Here is a 22,392-nt window from a genome sequence, read left to right on the forward strand (position 1 = left end):
TCATTCTGAATTTCAGTAATTTGGATTTTCTCTCCTCTTCTCTTTGTTAGTGTGGCTAAGGTTTTATCAATTTTTTAAAAAAATTTTTCTAAGAACCAACTATTGATTTTATCAATTTTTTGTATTGTTTTTTTGTTTTCAATTTTGTTGATTTCAGCTCTGATTTTAGCTATTTTCTGTATTCTACTACTTTTGGTGTTGGTCTGCTCTTCTTTTTCTAGGGCTTTGAGCTATAGTGTTGTCATTTATTTGTTGATTTTTACTTCTTTTATTGAATGTACTCCGTGAAATAAATTTTCCTCTAAGTACTGCTTTCATAGTGTCCCAGAGATTTTGATATGATGTTTCTTTGTTCTCATTTACCTCTAAGAATTTTTTAATTTCTTTCTTAATGTCTTCTGGTATCCAGTCATCATACAATAGAGTATCATTTAATCTCCAGGTGTTGGAGTAGTTTCTGTTTTTTATTCTGTCATTTATTTCTAATTTCAATCCATTATGATCTGATAGAATACAAGGTAGTATCTCTATCTTCTTGTACTTGCTAACAGTAGCTTTGTGTCATAAAATATGGTCTATTTTAGAGAAGGATCCATGTGCTGCTGAGAAGAAAGTTTATTTGCTGTTTGTTGGATGGTATATTCTATATATATCAGTTAAGTGTAAATTATTAATTGTGTTATTGAGAGCTATGGTTTCTTTGTTCAATTTTTGTTTAGAGGATCTGTCCAGTGGTGAGAGAGGTGTGTTAAAATCATCTAGTATTATTGTGTTGTGGTCTATTTGATTTCTGGAATTGAGAACGATTTGTTTGACGTACATGGATGAGCCACTGTTTGGGGCATAGATATTTATGATTGTTATGTCTTGCTGATTTATGCTTCCCTTAAGCAGTATGAAATGTCCTTCTTTATCCTTCTTTATCCCTTCTGACTAATTTTGGCTTGAAGTCCACATTATTTGATATGAGGATGGATACTCCAGCTTTTTTGCTGTGTCCATGTGCATGGTATGTTTTTTCCCATCCTTTCACCTTTAGTCTGTGGGTATCTCTTTCTGTGAGATGAGTCTCTTATAGGCAGCAAATGTTGGATCTTTCTTTCTAATCCAATCTGCCAGTCTATGTCTTTTGATTGATGAGTTCAGGCCATTAACATTCAGGATTATTATTGAGATAAGATTTGTATTCCTGGTCATTTGGCTCATATTTTTTTTTTTTTTTTTTGACATGCATTTGTTTCTCCTTTATTTGACAATTCCTTTAGGTTAGTTCCTCCCTTTGCTGATTTGCATTATTGTGTTTCATCTCTTCCTTATGGAATATTTTGCTGAGAATGTTCTGTAGCGCCGGCCCTCTTTTTGTAAATTCTTTTAGCTTTTGTTTATCATGGAATGATTTTATTTTGTTGTCAAATCTGAAAGTAAGTTTTGCTGGGTATAAGATTCTTGGTTGGCATCCATTTTCTTTCAGAGCTTGAAAAATGTTGTTCTAGGCTCTTCTAGTTTTTAGGGTAGAGGTGGAAAAATCTGTTGATATCCATATTGGTTTCCCCCTGAATATAATTTGATTGTTTTCTCTTGCAGCCTTTAAAATTCCATCTTTATTTTGTATGTTAGGTATTTTCATTATAATGTGTCTTGATGTGGTTCTGTTGTAATTTTGTGTATTTGGAGTCCTATAAGCCTCTTGTACTTGATTTTCCATTTCATTCTTCATATTTAGGAAATTTTCTGATATTTCATTGAATAGATTGTTCATTAAGGAATGAACATAGAATGTTCATTAAAATTTGTTTCTCTAAGCCTTCCTCAATCCCAATAATTCTTAAATTTGGCCTTTTCATGATATCCCATAATTCTTGTAGTTTCTGTTCATGATTTCTTACCATCCTCTCTGTTTGGTCAACTTTGTTTTCAAGATTACATATTTTGTCTTCAATATTTGAGGTTCTGTCTTCCAGGTGTTCTATCCTATTGGTTATGCTTTCTATGGAGTTTTTAATTTGGTTTATTGTTTCCTTCATTTCAAGGATTTCTGTTTGGTTTCTTTTCCAATGTCCTTAATTCTTTATTGAAATGATGTTTTGCTTCCTGTATTTGCTCTTTTAACTGTTGATTGGTGCAATCATTCAATGCCTACATTTGGTCTTTCATCTCATCATTCAATGCCTGCATTTGCTCTTTCATCTCCTCATTTGCTTCCCTGATGGTTTTAATTATGTACATTCTGAACTCCCTTTCTGACATTTCTTCTGCCATGCTGTCATTGGATTTTATTGCTATACCATCTAGGTTTGTTTGGGACATTTTCTTCCCTTGTTTTCTCATATTGTTCAGGTATCTACCTATATAGTAGTGAAACTCTGAGATATTGCACGTTTCCTCTATTGACTAATATTGTCTTTGTAGATTTCCAATAACTCACCTCTTAGCCTTCAGTAGCCTGAAGTCTTGGAGGAACTTGATAATGTGGTGCTCCACTAGGCATCTGTCCCTCTAGGGTTGGTGGCAATCAGGTGGGGTATATTCCCTGTCAGTGGGCAGAGGCACCTCCACTTTTTGACTGATGGTCAGCCAAAGGGGGACTAGACTGAGGGTTGGGGCTTGGCTGGTCTGGGCCTGTGTCTCAGGTTCTACTGCGCTGGTGGGGAAGCCTCGCCCAGCAGGGAAGACTCACCTGGTGGGGAAGTTTCTCTGAGCAGCTCTCCTCTGAGCAGTTCCCTTCAGTCCAGAACTACCACCTGGACTGAGAAGCCTGTCCCTGCTAGGGATTCCCTTGCTGAGCGGCCCTCCTCTGCTATGTTCTCTGGGGACTGGGACTACCGCCTGGGTCTCGGACCCTCACTCTGTGTCGAAGCCTTTTGCTGTGCTGCCCTCCTCTGGAATGCTCCCGGTTGACTGGGTACTCCGATCCAGCAGGGGAGTCTCACTGGGCCACTCTACTCCACGAAGTTCCCTTGTATTTCAGGACTACTGCCCCATCCGAGGAGCCTGACCAGTGGGATAGACTCACCCAGTGGCTCCGAGTTAGTCCTGAGTCTTTCAATACCTCCTCTTCTTGACTCCTTGGTCTTGACAAAGGTCCTCTACTCTCCTGTGGGTGTCTCAGGAAGGGAGCTGCCCTTCCAATGATGATGGCCATGCCCTCAGGAATAATTCAAAATGCCTGCACCAGCCTATAAAGAAGCCTCTGGCTAGCTCTGCCATGCAGACAGGCTGGCTGGTCTGCTGGCTTGCTTGGCGATGGCAACAGACCTCAGCATGGTGGTCAAGCAGTGTCTCTCAGTGATAGCATCTGTCTTTGGCCTGGTGGTTGGGCGGGTTGGCTGCCCACTGCCTAGGTCTGCAAGGCTGGCAGGTTGGGTGCCCGCCTGCTACCTCTGCAATGCAGGTGGCCTGACTCACCCTCCAGCTCGCGCTGTGACTGCGACTGACCAGTGATGGTGCCGTCCTTGGTGCCAATACATAGTTCTTTTTTATGCTCCTTTCTCATTTAGACTTGAACAATGATATTCCTGTGCATGACCTATATCCAAAGTTGTCTAATTTTATTTTAACTATAAGTTCTGTATTTTTATTTTGTGCATGTTAACCTTTCTGCAAAAATAGTTTTAAAATTAAGAATGAATTCATATTGCTATACACGAAGATAGTTAATGAAATGAGAAACAGCTAAAAAAACCATTCTGATTCAAAACTAATGATATACATAAAATGATTTTATTTAAAAACAAGGGATATCAAAGCACAGTTAACAATATTGCACAATGTTACTCGGCAGATAAAATTTCTACATATTTGGAAGCAGCAGAAAACTCTATGAATGAACTAATTTTAGTTTATTTTTGAGCAGTTTGTTTAGTGGTTCATTATAATTATACCCAATAGTGGGATTCCTTGTTAAATATTTGTGCATGTACACAATGAACTTTATAATTTGGTCAGTTTTGTTCCTCAGAACCCCCTTCTCTCCCCTTGGAATCCTCCCTCTAGTCTCTTGGTCTTCATTCTATTTATATGTTATTCCCACACCACATTTCTTCCCTTTGTAAGAATGCACTAATTTTAGTCCTAAATATTAAACTCCCTATTTACTGTGGAGTGGCCTTAATCTTACACAAATAAAAGACTATGGAGCTGTTTTATTGTAATATATATGTGCTAAATAAATATTTATTTTGAACCAATCTGTGTCCTGTTTTCAAGGGCCTTAAAATTGTGAGACTCAATCTTACAAGATAATGGTTTCACCTTTTTTCCAGCTTACCTAGTCAATGGTTGTAAGCATAACAAATCCCATCAGTAATGGTATCTCACACTAAGCCAGAACAAAGGCCAGAGGGCTGCACATTTATGCACATTTTCCTTTACTAAATATAATTTCATCCCTTGAACTTCCCTGAGAACTCTGGGCCTCTGCTACAACATAATGGCTAAAAACCAGGGTAATAAAAATAATAAACCTGGACTGATCTGAGTGGTTTTATTTTTAACCCTTATTTACTTTAATTGGAAATATGGTTCAATGACATAGGAAGAAAGATACTAATCTCATTCTACTGAGGAGTAAATACATTTGGTAAGAGTAGATTGTCTAATGTTGCTAAGGTGGTATTATGTGGAGTCATGACACAGAACCAAATCAGTTATTTGGACATCAAAACAAAGGCTCTTGACTGCCACAGAATTAAAAAGTTGGACCAAGCAATTTCTCAAGATTCTCTTTACAAAAACAAAAAATCAAAACCAAAATAAAATAAAAAACAGCAAATGTTAATAATCATAAAATATGATTCTTTCATTCCAGTCATGGACAGATGAAAGGAGACATAAAAAAGGGAGAGAGAGAGAAGGGTATTCCATATGTTCACATGAACCCAATTGTCTAACTCCCTCGAGGAGAGATGTTTGGAACTCTGTGTCCAACATGTGTTTTTCAGTCATCATTCCTTTGAATCTAATGACATCTGGGTAATGAATTTTTTTTTTTTTAAATTTCAATCTTTGTTCTGGAAATATCAATTGTCAATGATAGAAACCTTCTGAAGAAGATAAAAAGCAATTTCTGAATGAAAATCCAATTGTTCATAGTAAGCTATTCAGTCAGAGTCAGACTACTTACAACCTTTATTTTTACAATGCTGACTTATTTCTCCCGAATGGGCAATCTGGTATATAAATGTTCATCAGGTAAAATGGGAGGAAAATAAAGATCAAGGTCAGAGTGAATCCATTGCCTGAGTTCCTAATATACTGCTAATAGGCTCCAATCATGCACTTGTATAAGCAACAATCATAAAACTTTAAAGATCATACTTAAAGAAAATATGACTGAACTCATATTACTGATAAATAAAATAGAAAAATTATTATTGAATGAGTTTAAGTATCAGCCCTATCCCCGTGGTATCCTGATTTTTAAAATCTCAATTGAATTTTCTTTGTAAATTATAATCGCAATTACCTTTGTTAACACATGAAGTGTAATATTTAGTGTTCATGTTAAGTAATTGCAATGTACTGCTTTATGAGAAAGCTTACAACAACAGTGGAAATAGCATACTCTGTGTTAATTAGGACATCTACACAGTTTACTCAACTGACTTTCAAGTAAGGGACTATAAAAAAAGCACAGTGGAACACCATCAACATTTAACTTTTTCTTTTCCTTTTTTAGAACATGTTTTCCTAATTGAAAAGACTTAATTTTCATTTAAAAGCAGAGTAAAGCAAAGTAAAAATCTTACATGACAGTAAGCTAAATAAATATGTACTTTCATTGAATCCAAACAGAATTTTTTTCCATTACATTGGATTCCAAAGTATATGGCTTATTGTGTTAGGGAAAACTATTTAGTTGCACTCTGCCAAACTCTGTACATCTTAACATACACTTAGGCTGCCTTATATTTCAAAGATTGAGTTCAAATTAGGTTGAGGATTTATTTGGATCAGAAATTTCCATCTTTTTTCTACCAATTTTAAATAGATAATCTTCTCCAGTTTAAATTCTTTAATTGCTTTAACATCCCCACATGTTAAAAAAAAAAAGTTAACAACTTTATTTCTAGATGAATCTGAGGGTTCTTTAACCTACTGAAATTCAGTAAAAGTTTCTTTGAGTAAAGCATCTGATAAGCATATTGAGGATAAATGTGTATGTGTGTGGAAATACAAATCTATATCTATTTATAGGAAAATACAATTTTGTTTGCTCCATAACACAACACAGGAAATAGATTTCACATTTAAAATGCAGTGGTAATTCAAAAACATGAATTTTAGAGAACTGCCTATCATATAGTAAAATCCAAAAATGTTAACTATTTTGATTATATGTCTGTATTCTGTAGCAGGAAACTCTCCAAACCCACGTTTTTAAGGAATTACACTAGAAAGATTTCACTTTCCTTTTAATCATTTTCTGTGATTACTACTCCAGGGAGAGCTAAGGAGACACAAAATCCTTAGGGTCACTAAAATGCATTTCCTTACAGAGACAATGGACAAATACAGCCATGTTCCCAAAGAATTTGTGACCACCAAATAGTCAGCTTCACAGTCTCAGCTTCACACTTCAGAGTGTCTTCCATTTTATGGCTAGCAGTAGAGCAAGTATGTATGGGTCTGTTTCATTGACATGATTTAAACTTCACAAATTCAATGTGCATATGTTATGTTTTTGCATACCCTAAAATGCAGCACAACTCTTGGACAGATTTTTTTTTTTTTTTTTGGGCACAGAAAATAATGTGTGCATTAAACCTTTAAATAAAATTTCATAACTAATTGTTTCCAAAATAGCAAATTAGTACTTACTGATTTCATTTGGTTAACTTTTCCCTTCTTCCTATGTTGTAAAAGAGCTTATGGCACATACGAATACTAGCAAGAAAAGCATTGGTTTTTGTTGATAACTTTTGGAATAAATAGGGCTTACTCTTGTCTTTCAGAGTTATTATTCCATCAGAAAGAGGAACTGCCATTTTGTTTATACCATGTATAGCATCTTCCCTTAATACAGTGGACTTAACCACTGACAGTGTACCAAGAGGATCCGACTTCTACCACTTATAATATCAAATATAAATGTCAGATAAAAAATATATAGCTCAACAAAGTTGGAAAAAATAAACACAAAGCAAAAAATGTAAACCAGCAAGTACCAAATCAGGGTAGGAGACTCAAACTCAAGTAGATGCTATCCATCAGAGACTCAAAGAGGAAAGGTGTCAGATGCAGATTTAGTGGTTAGGGCCAACTCTTCAATGGACATGAGAACAAAAGATGAACTTTGGCCCACATTGGAGAAAGCAAATTGTATAAACTGTGGGTGAGAACTTTATAGTGAGCTTCCGTAAAAAGTCAGTTCCTTGAAAAACTATGCAATAAATGGAAAGATCATTGGAAAATCTCCATCCTTCAACTCAGAGAAGCCATCCAGGAGGTCTTCTGTCTACTCAGAATAAACACTTGATGGAAAGTGCAGGACTAAGGATCAAAAACAAAGCTGTGCTGCACTGAGGTTGTGTCCAAATACACACTCCTCACGAGATGCAGGAACCAATTAAAATTATAATAATTAATTTATTCAATATTCCATGTTTTAATCAGTATTACTTAATATTAAAAGATATTTTTATGGAGCAAACAACCTAACACTCAAGGAATCTCCCTTTCCCATTAACAGATTCACATAAACCCCAGCTGAATAAAAACCTCCCACAGAGAACTGCATACCCCTTGAGGAGACATAATGTGAATAGTCAAATGGATATTTCATCTTTTGAATGTTCACCATTTATTTTGATTTTCATTATCAAAAGACCCCAGGGGTTTTCTTTTAATGGTAAACAAATTTAAATGTATACTTTGCTGATTAGAGTTTAAAAACAAAATTCACCAAGTGAATCTTTCCTTAATGATAACTGCTAAATTTGCTCTATAATAACAATTAAAAGTATCATTAATTTGTTATGCCTTGTCTCATCAAAATAGGCATGAGGTAAATATAATGTTATCTGGGGCACTGTTTTAATCTTTTATCAAATACTTTAAAGAATTTTAAAGGTTTTTTCCTAATGGGATATAACTATATATATAATATGTTAATTTTTAAGCAAATAAAATATACTTTGAAGTGGACTTTATTGTAATGACAGCATTAAAATACATTTATACATTCTAGTAATGTCACCATTGTTCCATGCATTTCTAGAATCCTCTATATGATCTGTTATTTGTGGAAACTTAAACAAGGCATCAAAGTCATGATAGAAGGACATGCCAGCTGAGAGGATGGTACTGGGTATTTGGTAACTTACTGTTTCACACACTGAGGTCAATTTTATGTTCTCTTATTTCTAGTTCCTGAGCCAAATTATTATCTCAAATGTAAGTTAGATATATTTTTTCTAAAAAACTGAAGGAAATGGTGACTTGTGGTGATTCCTACAAATAAAATTATCTAACTTGTATGCTATATTAATTCCAAAAGAATTTATAGCTTATATAAGCAAAAATTTTACTAAGACACTGTGCTTCTCTTAGAAAACTAAGAGTGTCTCCTGAGTATGATTTATTTTATTATATCTATATTAAATGATTTTTATGAATAAAACTTGGAGTTTTCTTGGCTTAACCTGCTGACTTACTACCTAGACTGACTTGATTTATTCTTCTATGTTTTCCCTCTGACACTGAGTGATAGGTGACAAAGACATTGATTTTTACCTTTAATCAAATCCGTGAACACTAGAAAATTTAGGATATTAGTGGCTCAAGATCAGAGGCCATTATGGAAACTGCATTTTATATTTTATTGCTTAGAAAAGTAAGACATTTAAAAAGTTTACAATTCATTTCTTATTACCTAAAAATAAATGTGGAAAAATATCCCATTTTATCCATGTACAAATGCTTTCTATAATCTGACAATTTGGAGAACTGCTTTATAAAATGATTTTACAATATGCTACTTTCTTTGGTAACTTTATGTCATTTTCCAAATGTGTTTAGCCTTCTACTCATATTCTAAAGAAACTGTCACCCAAAGATATAAATGGTGAACAAAATTTCATATGTGCCTATTCATAAAACTTTCTTGTGCAATTTATAAGATTTCTCCAGATGATTACTCAATATCACCACAGCACTGCTGCCAGTTATGTTATCATGCAATTAAGAAAAAAAATTAAGTATTTATATCAATGAAAAAAATAATCCATAATAAAAACTTAAATAATGGAAATCCGTATGTTAATTTTTACTTTAGAGCAAAATTCTTAAAAATGTAATCTTGTCATTAGTTTATCAGAAAAAAGAAAGTTAATCAATTAAATTTAACATCCCTTCTATTAACATGTATAAATATGGACAAAAGGCCAATAGATAAAATAATTAGAATACCAAGAATCCAGAATGTGTCAACTGTGTTTGTAAAGAAGCAGAAAGTTAGGATAAATAACTATTGTAGATGCACAACAGAATGAACTGTCTTCACACACCTTACTTTCTCTAAGTCAATCTCCTTCCTACTCTGATCCATTTGAACTTAAAATTAGCAAATAGAGTATTGAAGAAAATTTCCACAAAAACATTGCTATAAAAACATCAAATTGTATACTTTAATTAGACTAAATAATTAGACTAAACAATTTTTCTTTGAGGGTGATTATTATCATCCTTGTCAAAGAAGAAAGCAATTTTATGCCAAATTTAACATGACAATCCTGAAATTTGAACTTTTTCATATAGTAAGAAGCTTGCAGGAAATGACAGACTCAAACATCTTGCTGCTTAACTTTGGTATGTCTATAAGATTTTGGCAAAATTCTCATAATATTCTTTTATGAATCTGAAAGCACTTATTTATTTTTATGTTTGGGAAGTTGAAATGGGTTCCCAAAAGTGAGAAATCCCTTTTGCCTCACCATATGCCATCATGTCATTTTGATACTTCGAGCTTGGAAATATCAGACTTCCGATTTCCAAATTATCAACTGCTAAGAAGGGAAGTGGGTATCTGAAACTCAGCCACAGACCTTAGCAAATTTCAAATTCAGAATAAAACTTTCACTTTTAAGTTGTGTTCAAAATTTGAAAGGATTTTTAAATTGTCTTATTTATATTTTATTTCTATTGCAGGATTGTAAGTGAAAATTATTACAGTACAGTTTAAAAGATTTTTCTTTTCCTCATTAGGGAGAAGTTTTGAAGGACTAAGAAGGGAATTACAAACGTTACCCTATGTAAATTTATGATTACACAAATGGTATGCTTTTACTCCATGTACAAACAGAAAAACAACACGTATCCCATTTGTGTACAATAAAAAAAAGAAGGGAATTACAGTTTCTATTCTTTTGCATTTAAATTTGACAGTTTAAAGAGTGACAAATTCCATCTCAGTAGCAATATTACTGAAGCAATACTGCACATCTTTTAGGACTTTTAGAAAGTGACTGTTGCCAGATTTGTATAGGTATCTGAGCAAATGTGTACTCCATAAAGGACAACTAGTCTAGCAGTAGAAATGGAATATCTGTTTACTATGGTACAGCTCTAAATAAAAAGCAAATTTTAATTATTGCTATGCTGTTCATTAAGTTTGTGTTGTCACTGAAAAGGTACTCTAAATGGAACCCCACAAAATATAGTTGCTCTACTAGGTATAATAATTTCTAATCAATTTTAACTAATGTTTTACTATGGAATCAGAATGTTTATCATAGAATGGAAGCAATAAGACATTTTTATTCCAGATATAAAAAACAAGATTAGATGACTTTACTCACTCAAAAGGTAATTTAAATATCATTTATTGTGTATTTTTAACTTAAAAAAGCTTTGTAAAAATAAAATCTTTCCAATTCAAGAAATGACAGACCATGATAACTTAAATCCCTTTTAAAGCAAAACCAGTAAGCATATACATAAGTGTAATGAAAAACAGAGAAATCTTAATGTCAAAAACAATGACAATTCATAGTTGCTTGGAGTGAAACAGGGTGCATGTCTCAGCATTTGATGGATTAAATAGATGTAATCCCCACAGGGAGACAAGGGGTAAAGGCTTTGTACATAGTGATGTGGGACTTGGAATTGAGACCTCATGTATAAAGTTACACACTGAAAGAAATATACTTTCCCTGGAAAGGTAGACAAGGAACATTTTATCTTAAAGCATCAAATAATAATATATTCGTACATGTGTCTCCCATCATCAGGGATAGATGGAAAGAAGGGAAGAGTTTCTTGATATTTCATTTTATCTTATAAACATCAGAGTCTGAAACTTATTAATATTAAGTTTCAATAAATGCCTTAAGAAAAAAAAAAATTACCAAAGCCCAAAACCTTAGGACCAGAAATATCATTGGAATGCTTTGCAAAATCAACATCAAACTGCTCTGGAAACACTTTCATGCTAAGTATCACATGTGAAATTAAATTAATGGTATCAATAGGAATTAGTGCCGATGAGGAAAAAAACCTGGCCAATAAAAGACAATATACTCAAGTAATTAGTAGAGCAAAATCTATAGATATTCTAAGTCATAAAAAGATAAAATACAGTTAAGCAATATTATGATAAAAATATATAGAGAAAAATAACTTGAATAGCCATAATAAAATTACTTTTATTATAAAATCATAAACTTTATCTAAGAAAGTATTATTATGAATACAAATGGTTTATGTAAATATTCATAAGATTTACATATAAAAATCATAGTTTCAAAATATACATGTAAAATTAACTAACAAGACACTGCAAAGTTATGTTATTTTTAAGATAAAATGCTCATTTAGGATCAAGAGAATTTTGAAAAATATAAGAAAAATCAGAGAGTTGGTAGGTACTACCAGATTCCAAATATAGAAAATTCTGTATTAATTGAGACAATTCTGTTCTGACCCAGGTTCAAAGTGAACAAAATAAGGTTAAGAAAACACATTTTGATTACCCAGGCATGGTGGCTACACGCCTGTAATTCCAGCGACTCAGGAGGCTGAGGCAGGAGGATGGAGAGTTCAAAGCCAGCCCCAGTAACTTGGGGAGGCACTTAGCAACTCAGCATGACCCTGTCTCTAAATTTACAAAACAGGAAAAGGGCTGAGGTTGTGGCCCAGTGGTTAAGTGTCCCTGGGTTCAAGCCCTGGTACCAAAAACAAACAAACAAATAAACAAAATAATGGACATGGAAGGAACATCATTAGAAAATGTGAAAAATGTGAACATGAAAAAAGGACCTAAATAATTATAATTTGCCAATGTCCACAGAATGGTACGTATATAAATGTTTTTTAAAAAGTATATGTATTTTATGTAAGAACTTTTATGTTCATGTAATAAAAACTAATTTTAGCTAGCTCAGTCAAGTAGGGACTATGTCTTAAGAAATGAAGAGTCCACTGGTAGAAATAAATTCATCAAGTGCTTAGCCAAAATATTAGAAAGATACAAAGCACAAAGTTACCTTTTTAAAATGTTTTATTTGTTCTAATTAGTTACATATGGCAGTAGAATGCATTTATGCATTTTGATATATCATACATATATGGAGTATAATTTCTCATTTTTCTGATTATATATATTGTAGGATCACATCAGTCATGCAATCATATATGTACATAAGGTAATAATGTGTTTCATTCTACTATGCTTCCTACCCCCTTACTCCCTCCCCTCCTCTCCACCTAATCTAAAGTAACTCTGTTCTTCCCTAGTGGCCCCGCAACCTATTGTGAATTAGCATCCACATATCAGAGAAAACATTTGGCCTTTGGTTCTTTGGGGTTTATTTATTTTACTTGGCATGATATTGTCCAGTTCCATCCATTGTAGAGGCAAATGCCATAATTTTATTCTTCTTTAAAGCTGAGTAATATTCCACGATATATATCTATACGATACATACATATATACCATTTTTTTATCCATTCATCTGTTGAAGTATACATAGCTAGGTTCCATAGTTTAACTATTGTGACTTGAGCTGCTATAAACATTGATGTGATTGCATCATTGTCATATGCAGATTTTAAGTTCTTTGGGTATAAACTGAGGAGTAGGATAGCTGGATCAAATGGTGGTTCCATTCCAAGTTTCTTGAGGAATCTCCATATCACTTTCCATAATGGTTGCACCAATTTGCATCCCCACAGTAATGTCTGACTGTTCCTTTTCCCCCATATCCTCACTAACTTTTATTATTGCTTGTATTCTTGATAATTGCCATTCTGACTGGAGTGAGATGAAATCTTAGAGTAGTTTTGATTTGCATTCCTCTAATAGCTAGAGATGTTGAACACTTTTTCATATATTTGTTGACCAATTGTATATCTTCTGTGAAGTACTATTCAGTTCCTTAGCCCATTTATTGATTGGTTTTTTTGCAGGGGCGGGTTAAGTTTTCTGAATTCTTTATATATCCCAGATATTAATGCTTTACCTGAGATGCATGTGCTAAAAATTTTCTCCCAATATGTAGGCTTTCCACATTATTAATGGTTTCTTTTGCTGAGAAGCAGCTTTTTACTTTCAGCCCATTTATTCATTCTTGATTTTACTTCTTGTGCTTTAGGGGTCTTGTTAAGGAAGTCAGATCCTAGGGTGACAGGGTGAAGATTTAGGTCTACTTTTTCTTCTGTTAGACACAAGGTCTCTGTTAGTGCCTAAGCCTTTGACCCACTTTGAGTTGAGTTTCATGCAAAGTGAGAGATAGAGGTTTAAATTCTTTGTTACATGTGGCTTTCCATTTTTCTTTGCATCATTTGTTGATTAGGCTATCTTTTCTCCAGTGAATGTTTTTGGCACGTGTAGAATGAGAAAACTGTATTTATGTGGGTTTGTCTCAGTGTTTTCTATTCTGTGCCATTGGTTATGTGTGTGTTTTGGTGCCAATATCATGTTTTTCTTACTATAGCTCTGTAGTACAATTTAAGGTCTGGTATTGTGATGCCTCCTGCTTCACTTTTCTTGCTAAGGATTGATTTGGCTATTCTTGGTCTTTTATTTTTCCAAGGGAATTTCATGATTGTTTACTCTAGTTCTATGAAGAATGTCTTTAGGATTTTAATAGGAATTGCATTAAATCTGTATAATGCTTTTGGTAGTATTAGCATTTTGACAATATTAATTTTACCTATCCAGGATCATCGGAACTCTTTTCATCTTAAGTTCTTCAATTTCTTTCGTCAGTGTTCTGTACGTTTTATTGTAGATGTATTTCACCTCTTTTGTTAGATGGATTTTCGAGTATTTTTTTTTTGAGGTTATTATGAATTGGGTAGTTTTCCTAATTTCTCTTTCAGTGGATTCATCACTGAGTATGGGAATGCATTTGGTTTATGGGTGTTGATTTTATATCTGCTACTTTGTTGAATTCATTTATTAGTTCTAGAAGTTTTTTGGTGAAATTTTTGGATATTCCAAATATAGAATCATGTCATCATCAAATAGTGATATTTTGAGTTCTTCTTTACCTATTTGTATTCCTTTAATTTCTTTCTTCTGTCTAATTGCTCTGGATGGAGTTTCCAGGACAATGTTGAATAAAAGCAGTGAATGAAGGCATCCTTTTCATGTTCCCATTTTTAGAGGGAAAGCTTTCAATTTTTCTCCATTTAGAATTATGTTGGCTTTGGTGTAGCATAAATGGATTTTATGATGTTGAGATATGTTGCTACTATCCTTATTTTTTCTAGTGGTTTGAACATGAAGTGGTGCTATATTTTGTCAAATGCTTTTTTTGCATCTATTGATATTATTATATTATTCTTCTTTTTAAGTCTATTGATATGACAAATTATGTTTATTGATTTCCATATGCTGAACCAACCCTGTATCCCTGGGATTAACCCCACTTGATTGTGGTGCACTATTTTTATTATTATTATTATTATTATTATTATTATTATTATTAGTCCTGGAAATTGAACTCAGGGACACTCAACCACTGAGCCACATCCCCAGCCTATTTTGTATTTTATTAACGACAGGGTCTCACTGAGTTGCTTAGTGCCTTGCTTTTTGTTGAGACTGGCTTTGAACATGTGATCCTCCTGCCTCAGCCTCCCAAACTGCTGAGATTACAGGCATGCATCACCACCACCAGCTGCACTATCTTTTTAAATAAGTCTTTGTATGGGATATTCCAGAGTTTTATTGAGAATTATTGCATCTATGTTCTTCAGGAATATTGGTCTAAAGTTTTGTTTCCTTGATGTGTCTTTGTCTGGTATTGGTTTCAGGATGATATTAGCCTCATACAATGAGTTTGGAAGGGTTCCTTCCTTTGCTATTTCATGGACTACTTTGAGCAGTAATCGTGTTGATACTTCTTTGAAGGTAGAACTCAAATGAGAATCCATCTGGCCCTGGGATTTTCTAGATCAGTAGACTTTTGATGGAACTTTCTATTTCATTACTTGAAATTTTTCTGTTTAAATCATATATGACCTCCTGATTCAGTTTGGGTAGGTCGTATGTCTGTATAAATTTGTCAATGTCTTCAATATTTTCTATTTTATTGAAGTATGAATTAAAAAAAAAAAACAAGACCCAACAATATGCTGTCTCTAAGAAACTCACCTCATAGGCAAAGACATTCACAGACTGAAGGTTAAAGGATGGGAAAAAAACATATCACTCATAAGAACTGCATAAACAAGCAGGGGTTTCCATCCTCATATCAGATAAAGCAGATTTCAAGCCAAAGTTAATCAAAAGGGACAAAGAAGGACATTTCATACTACGTAAGGGAATCAGCAAGACATAAAAATTATAAATATTTATGCCCCAACAATGGAGCATCTATGCCCATTAAACAAACCCTTCTCAAATTTGAGAATCAAATAAACCACAATATAATAATACTGGGTGACTTTAACCTACTTCTCTCACTACTGGACAGATCTTCCAAATAAACACTAAATAAAGAAACTATGGAACTAAATAATACAATCAATAATTTAGACTTAACAGACATATATGAAATATTTTATCCATCAACGAGTGAATGCACTTTTTCCTTAACAGCACATGGATCCTTCTCTAAAACAGACCATATGTAATGCAACAAAGCAACTCTTAGTAAACACAAAAGAAAATTGGAGATAATACCCTGCATTCTATCAGATCATAATGGAATTAAATTAGAAATCAATAATAAAGTACAAATAGAAGCTACTCTAACACATGGAGATGAAATAATACACTATTGAATGATGAATGGATAGTAGAAGAAATCAAAGATGAAATTAAAAAGTACTTGGAGGTAAATGAGAATAATGATACAACATATCAAAATTTCTAGAATTACTGTGAAGAGAGTTTGAAGAGGAAAGTTTATTGCATGGAGCTCATTTATTTTAAGAATTAAAAGTCAACAAATAAATGACCTAACCTTACATCTCAAAGCCCCAGGAAAAGAAGAACAAATCAACAACAAAAACAGTAGAAGATAGGGAATAATTAAAATTAGAACTGAAATCAATGAAATTAAAGCAAAAGAAAAAATTGACAAATTAGTTGTTTGAAAAAAATCATTAAAATTGATAAATCCCTAGCCACACTAATGAAGAGAAAAAGAGAGAAAACTAAAGTATGTGATGAGAAAGGAAATATCATAATGGACATGACTAAAATACAAAAGATAATTAGAAACTATTTTGAAAATTTATACTCCTAATTACCTTTTTACTTCTACTTCCCCAAGTTTTCTCTACATATGGGATTAAAAACCAGCTTTCTATAGTCCTTAGTTCACTAAAATATTAAAGCTTCTCTACAGCTTTTTAATTTGGTTATTTTAATTTTGACATCTTCACAGACTAAACTTCTGTTTGATTCCAAATTCCCAGAAGTTAAGATTGAGTTGTTCCAGTTTAAGCAAGATATCCTCTTAAAATTCAAGAAACTAGGTTCATTTAGGTTCCACCACTACAGATGGAAGGAGCATTCCAAAGAAAGGGGGATTATTAAGATTTTGTTATCAACTCCAAAAAGTACTTTTAAAATGTATGTGTGTGTGTTTAAAACTGAAAATTTTGTTCCTGATATATTCTGTTTTCCTTATGAAGTAAGCATCTAGTTTATCTCAAGTGATCCAGCTCCTATATGAAAGTAGGGACCTTAAGAAGAAAAGCCAAATTTTGGAGTAGCCACTGGGGAACTGGAAACCAGATTGAAGAGGTAAATGATTTGTTCAGTGGTCTAGGTTTCATGACTTTAAGATCATCTTTCAAGTCTAAGTGGAAATGAGACCATGCCCTGCTATTTCTCCAGAAAGCTTACTATTGAAGTCACGTGTATCAGTGAAGATTGGTCCAAAGTTAAAGTTTTAAAGAATTGGCAAAGGCAATTGAGTATAGAGAAAAAGAATTCTGTGAGTACACATGAAAAAGACTAGGCTCAGAAGAAAACAAATAAATAAAATGCCCAGATTACATAGTGAGTGAAGAAATATTAACAAAGTCAAGGGGGAATGTTGAGAGTGTTAGGAATTTAAAATCCTGGAAAGGCAAGGGGTGATAGAATTTAAAATTTCAAAGTGGAATATTTCCATCCCCATTAATGTTAAGGCTAACATTACTGAAATGCAGTGATTGTTCTCACCAAAACCAAGCAATCAAGAAATTTAAGGAACTTTGACAAGACCACTGGATTTTGGATTTTCGTTGTCAATTTGAACCAAAAGTTTGTTAACAATAGGACTTGTATGTTTTTGTTTTAAAAGGCCTATAGAAACTAAAAATGATAATAAAAGATCTGTTTCTAGGACTTGAGACTTTGTATTGAAGATCTTACACATATTTTCTTTGACCAAACTAATATGATCAAGCTTAACAAGGCAACTGAATTAGCAATTCTCTTGATAGAGTCTGAGAACTTTTAAAATATTGTGAAGCTTCAGATAATTATGAAGCCTAGCTTAGAAGGATAAGATTTAGGCTAAAATAATATATTGTTTAAGAACACCTATTATAACCTTATCAAGTTTTTCAAAAATCTTTAAAAAAACACTGAGGTTCTCTTTCTACCTATACACTCTGAAATCCTTAATGTACATACTGATTCATGTATGTCATATGTGGATCTGATTTCACTGTGGTAAAATCAAGAGCATCACTTTTAACTTTAGTATATAACCTTATTCTGCACAAGTTAAAAAGAGGCATAAATTCAAAACAAAAGTAAAACAGTCTGAGTTTGAGAACACAGAGCCCTGCTCTGCGCTTATCTAATGGTGAAAGGAAACACACTGGGCTTTGCCATAGTGGTCCTCTGGGATTCATCTGAGATACTTTGTTTCACTGAAAAAAAGAAATCGTTTTTTTCTGTGTTTCCAGTTATAACTTTGCTTAGACTGACTCAAAAGATTTACCAAACCTTCTGGCAGCCAGTGTCTTAGTGATTATCTGGTGTATTGAGATATTCTGGTAAATGTTAACCAGCATTTGGATAACCTTCAAATTTCCTGAAATAATCTTGTATTCTTTAGCAGTGCGCTTCTTTTTCAGTCTGCATAAACTACAGTTTGCTGTATTGTGTTTATTAACTTCTCTGGTTCCATAAAATAATGAAATCAACCACACTACTTTTGCCTTTTTCCCTTCACATACCATAAGCGACCTTTGAACTGATCATCTCTATACAATGTTTATTTTGATTCTTTCTACTTTCAATAATGTCCTGACTTAAAATTAAAACTATGTAGCTACCCTAGTTATTCATGTGTGTTTGTTCTTACTTTCTTACCTTATCAAAGATTGCTTTCTTGTGTCTTTTTGATTGGAAAGCCAATATTTTCTTACTTTTACCCATGTTTATGTTACTCCTCCCACAAACAAAGCACACAAAACAAAACCATTGGCTTAAGATATCAACTATTGTTATTTAAAAAAAAATATTTCCCTGGGTCACCCTCAATTTCCTTGCTTTACAGGTGTTGGCTGAGGCACTAGATTCTGGAGGGTGTGTTGGAGACCGCTGCCCTGTAGGGCCCGCAGTGGTGGCTGGCCTCGCCCTAAGATGGCACAGAGAAGCCCAACTGCAAAGAAAAACAACTTTAAGGAAGTGCTTTCTATTGGCTGACTGATCTCCTCCGCCTCTGTGCTTAGCTCGTGATCAGTACAGGTCCTCATTACCCACCATTAAGTCTCCACGAGCCAAACGCCTGACCTGTTAAGGTGATTGGCTGTTATATCCCATAAAGCTGCGTATTTTGTGCGGCGGAGGGAGCAAGCAAGGCGGAGCAAGCAAGGCAAAGAGGGCAGGCAGCAGCTGCAGGACGAGAACAGAGGAGAGGCGGCCGTGGCGGGACGAGAGAGGAAGAAGAGAGAAGTGACAGCTGCATGAGAGAAAAGAAGGAGAGAGAGAGCTGCTCGACAAGAGAAGAAGGAGAGAGAGAGCTGCGCGACAAGAGAAGAAGAAGAAGACGAAGGCGGCGGTGGGGGAGGAGGAAGAACCAGGCACTCGGCTCAGAAGCTCTCCCATAAAAATAAAGACCTTAAAACTTCATTTGAGAGCCGAGTCTTCATTGTACTCGCTGGACGAGACAAGGGTGTATGTGACCTTGCCTTATGGATGGCATTGGTGCTGACTGACTGCTGGGTGAGAATTCAGCTAGGGTGGTTGTCAGGTCTCTGTTCTCAGATTTAGCAGCAGAAGAAATATGTCTTACCTGTGCAAGGGAAAGAACACATTGAGAAAGAGCAAATTAGATGGGAGATGGTTGCAGTCAGGCTTGGGAACACAATTTATCAGAACATTACTTAATCAGTGTGGTAGGTAGAATTCTAAGATCATCCTCAAATTCCAGCCCTCTAATGTATACTCCCTCCATGATTCCTCTTCCTGGATGGGGCTCAGACCTGTGCATGTGATGGCAGACTCACTTTCCTGCTTAGGTTGTATTATAAAGCAAAGGTGATCTGACAGTCACTCATGTAAGATTCCCTTGAGATTGACTGAAGAGGGTTTATCTTGCAAGATTTGAAGAAGTAAGTGGCTCCATTACAAGAGTCCACATGGCCAGTATCTGAGGACATCCTCTACCGGCTAAAAGTGACTCCAGGTTGATAATCATCAAGAAAGCGGAGACTTCAGTCTTTTAACTACAATCCTGTTGACAACCTGAATGATCTTAGAAAAGAAACTCAACACACAGATGACATCATATCCCTGACAGACACATTAATTCTGGCCAGGTGAGCACCTGAGCAGATGAGTCAGTTAAACCACACAGATGTCAGATCCATGGAAACAGATAAAATACATGTTGCTTTTATGCTGCAAAGTTTGTGCCGAAAGCTATAGAAGACCTGTGCACTACAGGAAAAGATACATTGATTTCTTTAGCTTTTAGGTACAGAAACATCTTCAAAGAGCAAACTTTTCATAAATTCTTATCCTGAACATTGTGGTGCCTGTTTCCTAACAGTCTGAATTGGTCCCTTTTTCATTTTTTATTTAATAAAATACCTGGGGGTAGGTAACTTCATAAAAAATGTATTTGGCTCACAGTTGTAGAGCTTCTAGGGCATGGCATCGCTGCAGTCCTGAGGAAGGCCTCAGGGTAAATGGCATATGTGAGAAACGTGGCAGGAAGAGAGCACATCTAGACAGGAGACCAGAGAGCTGGATGGGGGCTGGTTTGTTCTTTGCCTAGCAATCCTCTCGTGAGAACTAACTCATGGATCCCATGGGAGCTACCCTAGTTCCTTCCAAGGAGTGACCCCTGAGATTTAAGAATTTCCTAGTAGGTCCCACTTCTTAAAATTTCCGCTATCTGAACACCATTGTCACACTGGAAACCAAGCTTATAACACATGAGCCACTGGGGAGCAAGCCGAATCCAAATAATAGTAATCATTAACACCTGCTTTCAGCTCACCAGGACATACGTCCTTAATTCTAAGCAACTTCCTGTCAACCTGATTGGATTTAGAGATACCTAAGATTAAGAGTCTTCTGGGGGTCTCAGTGAGGATGTTTCTAGCAATGGTTGGCATGTGGGACAGTGAACTGAAGTGGAGATCACCCTAAGAATGGGCAGCACTGTTCAATAGGTTGGAGGCTTGAATGAAAAAAATAAATAAATAAAAAAACTTGGAAGAACAAGGAAGCAATGGCAGATTTGATTCTTCTTGAATGGGTTCTCATTGCTGTGGCAGTCACCTGAGGACTTCAGACTCCAATTCTTTCACTCTTCCAAAGTGGACTCTGACCATTGACTCTCCAGGGAGTTTCCAGGCCTTTCATTCCAGTCTTGGGATACATCATTGTTCTGAGGCTCCAAATTCTCCGGCTAAACAGCTACTGGTTTCTCGGGCTCTTTAACCTGCACAGGGCCATTGTGGGATTACCCAGCTTTTGAATGTGCGAGTGCATGTAATAAATCCTCTTTTCATATGCATATAGTATGTATTATATATATAAAATTGTGTTTCTCTAGAGTGTGTGTGTGTGTGTATATATATATATATATATATATTCTCTCTCTCCAATATGTATATATGTGTGTGTGTGTGTGTGTGTGTGTGAGAGAGAGAGAGAGAGAGAGATTGGTTATTTTGCTTTAGAGAACCTAATAAAACCTTCTACTTCTCACTTATGTTCCTTCTTTCCATCCCTCCTTTTGCTATTGCATTAAAACATATCCCGAACAATATGTATGGGCTTGGTCTTATAATGTGAGCCCTTGCCTCATTAAGGGGAGGTTGTGTTTTCTACAGTGTACATTTGATAATATTAGAGATGGGATGGTCAAATTTTAAGTTCTTTGATACTAATTCAAAATTATATATCCAGACTTTAGTAAAAGATACTTACATTTTCAGTCAAATAGTTTTCTGCTCCTCTAAATGGCTGACATTAAAAATTTTGACTCATTGCTTATAACAATTTAAAATTTGGCTCACACTTTGTTCTAAATCCACCAAATATTCTGTGTGGCGTTGCATCTATTCAACACTTCCATTTCACAATTTCCTTATACATTCAGCTTCAGGTATTTCCACTTCTTCAGAAGTTCACTTTCATTCCCACCTCCTGAATACATTTCTGAAATATTTGCTGTTTACCTCATCTGCATTCTGTTTTCCACGGTATAAGATACTGACCTTGTTGTACTGGAATTTCTAAGACATTGATTGTGACTCCAGATGGCTATGTTTGTGTTCCAGCCAGTGAGAAATATGAAATGAAAAAGGGGCCTGTCTCTCTCTTAAAAGAGCTCAAGGTACAAGTGGCACTTATTATGTACTGTTGTTGGAGGATGGCCCTTCCAGCCCTAAAGTAATGCTTTCTGAGTGATCATATATCACCTTAAATGTTGAGATTCTTTCACCAAGGGAAGAGGGACATCAGGGACACTTTTAATC

At 34.8% G+C, this 22,392-nt stretch overlaps 1 protein-coding gene across 1 annotated transcript in view; it reads left to right on the forward strand.

The window, feature by feature from the left end:
- LOC306639399 (uncharacterized protein) overlaps positions 1-22,392 on the forward strand; it is an 829,262-nt gene that overhangs the window by 600,498 nt on the left and 206,372 nt on the right. The window lies entirely within an intron of this gene.

This window comes from Sciurus vulgaris (assembly GCF_902686455.1).
Source record: "Sciurus vulgaris genome assembly, chromosome: 1".
In the NCBI taxonomy this organism is placed as follows: domain Eukaryota; kingdom Metazoa; phylum Chordata; class Mammalia; order Rodentia; family Sciuridae; genus Sciurus; species Sciurus vulgaris.